We start from the raw sequence: 6,573 nt of genomic DNA, 5'->3' as shown, positions 1-6,573 counted from the left end.
CACCCGAGACCCTCAGGGCTCCTTCTTCCCCCTCCCTCTGCTGGGCTAGTCTCAGCTGGCCAGGCCTGAGACTGCCCATCCCCCCCGTGGCCTTGGGCCTAGCCAGGCCCAAAGCCAGGAGACATCTCCCCCAGTTACCGGCTGGCGGAGGAGGAAGAAAAGAGAGAAAGTGCTAGACTCCGCACTGGATCTTATAGTGGTGCAAAGAATTGTGGTAGGAAATACACAATTTCCTGTGTCCATCCCTCTGGGCTGGACTTCTGGACACAGGAAGTGAACACACCAGGGGGGGCAGCCAGCTCAAACTGCAACAGAAGTCTACTGGATTGTGGGGGAAAACTTGGTTTCTGCTAGTTTTTTGAGAATTTAGGCCTGAAATCTGCTTTTTTTTGTTTGAAATAGGTGTCTTCCTATGATAATCAACAACTTTAATCGGATAATCGACAGATTGAATCAGGAAATCCTGTGCTTTGATTCTGAAGTCTACTGGATTGTGGGGGAAAACTTGGTTTCTGCTAGTTTTTTGAGAATTTAGGCCTGAAATCTGCTTTTTTTTGTTTGAAATAGGTGTCTTCCTATGATAATCAACAACTTTAATCGGATAATCGACAGATTGAATCAGGAAATCCTGTGCTTTGATTCTGAAGTCTACTGCAGGTATCTCAGCAGAGGAAAGAGCTAGGCCAGAATTCAAAACGTCATTTTGACGGCTCCCAGAAGGCAAATCATCTGGAACATGCAATTTGGTACTAGCCTTTTCCCTTTAGGTTGTAGAACAACACTGCTTTCAGTAGTTTCGATTAATCTCGAAAACAAGTCTTTGGCATCTGTAGAGAACAGCATGTATCTCAGCGCAGGAAAGAGGTAGGCCAGAATTCAAAACCTCATTTTGAATGCTCCCAGAAGGCAAATCACCTGCAACATGAAATTTGGTACTAGCCTTTTCCCTTTAGGTGGAACCACAGCATTGTTTTGGTTCTATTCGTATTGTCTCAGAAAGGTGCAGTTTGCCTGGGCAGATTACAGCATGTATCTCAGCACAGGAAAGAGGAAGGCCAAAATTAAAAATCTTATTTTGACTTAACCCAGAAGGCAAATCATATGGAACATGCAATTTGGTACTAGCCTTTTCCCTTTAGGTTGTACCACAACACTGCTTCCAGTAGTTTCGATTAACCTCGAAATCAAGCCTTTGGCGTCTGCTGAGAACAGCATGTATATCAGCACAGGAAAGAGGTAGGGCAAAATTCCAAACCTCATTTTGACTGCCCCCAGAAGGCAAGTCATCTGGAACAAGGAATTTGGTACTAGCCTTTTCCCATTAGGTTCTACCACAGCATTGTTTTGGTTCTATTCATATTGTCCCAGAAAGGTGGAGTTTGCCTGGGAAAATTACAGCATGTATCTCAGCACAGGAAAGAGGTAGGCCAGAATTCAAAACCTCATTTTGACTGACCCCAGCAGGCAAGTCATCTGGAACATGCAATTTGGTACTAGCCTTTTCCCTTTTAGTTGTACCACAACACTGCTTTCAGAAGTTTCGATTAATCTCGAAATCAAGCCTTTTGCATCTACAGAGAACTGCAGGTATCTCAGCAGATGAAAGACGCAGGCCAGAATTCAAAACTCCATTTTGACTGACCCCAGAAGGCAATTCATCTGGAATATGCTATTTGTTACTGGCCTTTTCCCTTTAGGTTGTAGAACAACACTGCTTTCAGTAGTTTCGATTAACCTTGAAATCAAGCCTTTGGCATCTGCAGAGAACAGCATGTATCTCAGCACAGGAAAGATGTAGATCAGAATTCAAAACCTCATTTTGACTGCTCCCAGAAGGCAAGTCATCTGGAACATGCAATTTGGTACTAGCCTTTTCCCTTTAGGTTGTACCACAACACTGCTTTCTGTAGTTCCGATTAACCACCAAATCAAGCCTTTGGCAACTGCACAGAACAGCATGTATCTCAGCACAGGAAAGATGTAGATCAGAATTCAAAACCTCATTTTGACTGCCCCCAGAAGGCAAGTCATCGGGAACATGGAATTTGGTACTAGCCTTTTCCCTTTTAGTTGTACAACAACACTGCTTTCAGTAGTTTCGATTAATCTCGAAATCAAGCCTTTGGTATCTGCAGAGAACAGCATGTATCTCAGCACGGGAAAGAGGTTGGCCAGAATTCAAAACTCCATTTTGACTCACCCCAGAAGGAAAATCAGCTGGAATATGCAATTTGGTACTAGCCTTTTCCCTTTAGGTTGTACCACAACACTGCTTTCAGTAGTTTCGATTAACCTCGAAATCAAACCTCTGGCATCTGCAGAGAACAGCATGTATCTCAGCACAGGAAAGAAGTAGGCCAAAATTCAAAACCTCATTTTGACTGCCCCCAGAAGGCAAGTCATCTGGAACATGCAATTTGGTACTAGCTTTTTCCCCTTTAGGTTGCACCACAGCATTGTTTTGGTTCTATTCATATTGCCTCAGAAAGGTGCAGTTTGCCAGAGAAGATTACAGCATGTATCTCAGCACAGGAAAGAGGTAGGCCAGAATTCAAAACCTCATTTTGACTGACCCGAGAAGGCAAATCATCTGGAACATGCAATTTGGTACTAGCCTTTTCCGTTTAGGTTTTACCACAACACTGCTTTCAGTAGTTTCGATTAACCTTGAAATCAAGCCTTTGGCATCTGCAGAGAACAGCATGTATCTCAGCAGAGGAAAGAGGTAGGCCAGAATTCAAAACCTCATTTTGACTGCCTTCAGAAGGCAAGTGATCTGGAACATGCAATTTGGTACTAGCCTTTTCCCTTTAGGTTGTACCACAACACTGCTTTCTGTAGTTCCGATTAACCACGAAATCAAGCCTTTGGCAACTGCACAGAACAGCATGTATCTCAGCACAGGAAAGATGTAGATCAGAATTCAAAACCTCATTTTGACTGCCCCCAGAAGGCAAGTCATCTGGAACATGGAATTTGGTACTAGCCTTTTCCCTTTAGGTTGTACCACAACACTGCTTTCAGTAGTTTCGATTAATCTCGAAATCAAGCCTCTCGGTGAAGAACTTTCTCCTCACCTCCAGCCTAAACCACCCCTGGTGCAGCTTGAGACTGTGTCCTCTTATTCTGGTGCTGCTTGCCTGAGAAAGACCAACTCCCTCCTGGCTACAACCACCCTTCAGGTAGCTGTAGACAGCAATAAGGTCCCGCCTGAGCCTCCACTTCTCCAGGCTAAACAATCCCAGCTCCTTCAGCCTCTCCTCACAGGGCTGTGCTCAATGCCTCTCACCATCCTTGTTTTCCTTCTCTGGACACCTTCAAGTGTCTCGATGCCCTTCTTAAACTGAGGGGCCCAGAACTGGACACAGGACTCAAGGTGTGGCCTAACCAGTGCAGAGTAGAGGAGCACAATGACTTCCATCCTCCGGCTGGCCACACTATTCTTGATGCAAGCCATTATACCATTGGCCTTCTTGGCCACCTGGGCATACTGCTGGCTCATGTTTAAGCATCTGTCAATCAGCATCCCCAGGTCCCTTTCTGTTTGGCAGCTCTTCAGCCACTCTGACTCCAGCCTGTGGCTCTGCATGGGGTTGTTGTGGCCAAAGTGCAGCACCTGGCACTTGGATTTGTTGAATGCCATCATGTTGGACTCTGCCCATCTGTCCAGCCAGTCGAGGTCCCTTTGCAGAGCCTCTCTACCCTCCAGCAGATCAACTCCTGCCCCCAGCTTGGTGTCGTCAGCAAATTTACTGATGATGGACTCGATGCCCTCATCCAGATCATCAATAAAGATGTTAAAGAGCACAGGGCCCCGCACTGATCCCTGGGGCACACCACTGGTGCCTGGCCGCCAGCTGGATGTGGCACCATTCACCACCACTCTCTGGGCTTGGCCCTCCAGCCAGTTCCTCACCCATCACAGTGTGCTCCCGTCCAAGCCATGGGCTGACAGCTTGGCCAGGAGTCTGCTGTGGGGGACAGTGTCAAAGGCCTTGCTGAAGTCCAGGTAGACCACATCCACAGCCTGCCCCACGTCCACCAGATGGGTCACCTGATCATAGAAGGAGATCAGGTTGGAGAGGCAGGACCTGCCCTTCCTAAACCCATGCTGGCTGGACCTGAGCGTTTGGCCGTCCAGGATAATCTGTTCCATCACTTTCCCTGGCACTGAGGTCAGGCTGACTGGCCTGGAGTTTCCAAGTTCCTCCATTCAACCCTTCTTATGAATAGGGACCACATTGGCCAGTTTCCAGTCATCTGGGACCTCTCCAGTGAACCAGGACTGGAGGAAAATGATGGAGAGCGGCTTGGCCAGCTCATCTGCCAGCTCTCTCAGCACCCTAGGATGGATCCCATCCGGTCCCATGAACTTGTGAGTGTCCAAGTGGCTCAGCAGGTCCCAAACTAATTCCTCATGGATTTCCAGGGCATCACACTGCTCCCTGACCCCATCCCCAGCTCAGGAGGCCACTCATCCTGAACTCCTGCCTTGCTGTTAAACATCGAGGCAAAGAAGGCGTTCAGGCCTCAGCCTTTTCCTCATCTTCGGTCACCATGTTCCCCTCCAGGTCCAATAAGGAGTGCAGGTTCTTCTTGCCCTTCTTTTTAGCGTTGATATATTTGTAAAATTGCTTTTTATTGTCTTTCACAGAGGTGTTCAGCTTCAGTTCCAGCTGGGCCTTTGCCTCTCTAATTTTTCTCCTACACAATCTAACAACATCATTAAACATATCTCGAGAAGCCTTCCCCTCCTTCCAAAGGTGATACAGTCTCTTTTTTCCCCTTCAATCCTCCAGGAGCTGCTTGCCCATCCAGGCCCAGAGCCTTCCCCTGGGCTCATCTTTCGGCACATGGGCACTGCCAGTTCCTGTGCCTTCTAGAGCTCCTGCTTGAAGCAGCTCCAACCCTCCTGGACCCCTCGGTTCATGAGGGTTGGTACCCAGGGAACTTTACAAATAAGTTTCTTAAACAGGCTGCAGTTTGGCCTCCTGCAGTCCAAGGTGAAGGTTCTGTTGGTGCTCCTCCCTATCTCCCTGCAGATTGAAAACTTCACTATCTCGTGGTCACTGCACCCTAGGCAGCCTCCCACGGTCACATCTCCCACCAGCCCTTCCCTATTGGAGAGCAGCAGGTCAAGCAGAGCCTGTCCCCTGGTAGGCTCACTTAACAGCTGCAGCAGGAAGCAGTCCTCTATTCGCTCCAGGAATCTTCTGGACTGCCTTCTCTCTGCTGAATTAAGTTCCCAGCAGATATCTGGCAGGTTGAAGTCCCCCACGAGGACAAGATCTGATGATCTTGAGACAGCCTCCAGTTGTTTATAGAATAATTCATCAGCCTCCTCATCCTGGTTGGGTGGTCTGTAACAGACTCCAACCAGGATGTCAGATTTGTTGGGCTGCCCTCTGATTTTAACCCACAGGCTCTCAATTCCCTCATCTTCCACCTCAAGTTCTGTGGCAGAGAGTGACTCCCTAATATACAAAGCCACCCCTCCTCCTCTTCTCACTCACCTATCCCTCCTAAAGAGCCTGTAACCCCCAGTGCAGCACTCCAATCGTGCCTGTTGTCCCACCATGTTTCTGAGATGGGGACTATATCATAGTCACCCTGGTGGACCAGGACTTCCAGTTCTTCTTGCTTATTGCCCATGCTGTGTGCATTGGTGTACATGCACTGCAGCTGGGCTCCTGATTTCTCAATTAGCCCGAGTTTGTGTCCCACTCTCTCCTCTTCAGAGACTGGTTTCCTCACCCACCCCCTGTGCAGCCATTCAGCGAGACTTGGACAGACTGGAGAGCTGAGCAAAGAGGAACCTAATGAGGTTCAACAAGGATAAGTGCAGAGTCCTGCATCTGGGAAGGAGTAATAAACTGCACCAGTACAGGTTAGGAGGTGATCTGCTAGAGAGCAGCCCTGTGGAGAAGGACCTGGGAGTCCTGGTGGATAAGAAGTTATCCATGGGACAGCAATGTGCCCTTGTGGTCAATGGGATCCTGGGGTGCATTAAGAGGAGTGTGTCCATCAGATCAAGGGAGGTTCTCTTCCCCCTCTACTCTGCCCTGGTGAGACCTCACCTGCAATATTTCTTCCAGTTTGGGGCTCCCCAGTTCAAAAGGGAGAGGGATCTACTCAAGAGAGTCCAACAGAGGTCTGCGAGAATGATTAAAGCACATGGCCTACAAGAAGAGGCTGAGAGCACTGGGGCTTTTTAGTCTGGAAAAGTGAAGACTGAGAGGGAGTTTAATAAACTCCCTGGGCATAAAGAGGGAAGGGACAGGCTCTTATCAGTTGCACCCTGTGATAGGACAAGGGGTAATGGGACATGAGGATGGATTTCTTTACTCTGAGGGTCACAGAGAACTGAATGGGCTTCCCAGAGAGGTTGTGGAGTCTCCTTCTCTGGAGAATTTCAAGACCCATCTGGATGCATTCCTGTGTGACCTGCATTGGATTCTATGGTCCCTACAGGGGGGTTGGACTAGATTATCTCTGGAGGTCCCTTCCAACCCCTAACATCCTGTGATCCTGTGAACTAAGATCTAGACCTTGGATCTCTGACTGCAAAGAACC

This window comes from Dryobates pubescens, chromosome 12, assembly GCF_014839835.1.
Source record: "Dryobates pubescens isolate bDryPub1 chromosome 12, bDryPub1.pri, whole genome shotgun sequence".
NCBI lineage: Eukaryota > Metazoa > Chordata > Aves > Piciformes > Picidae > Dryobates > Dryobates pubescens.
This window is presented reverse-complemented; position numbering follows the sequence as displayed.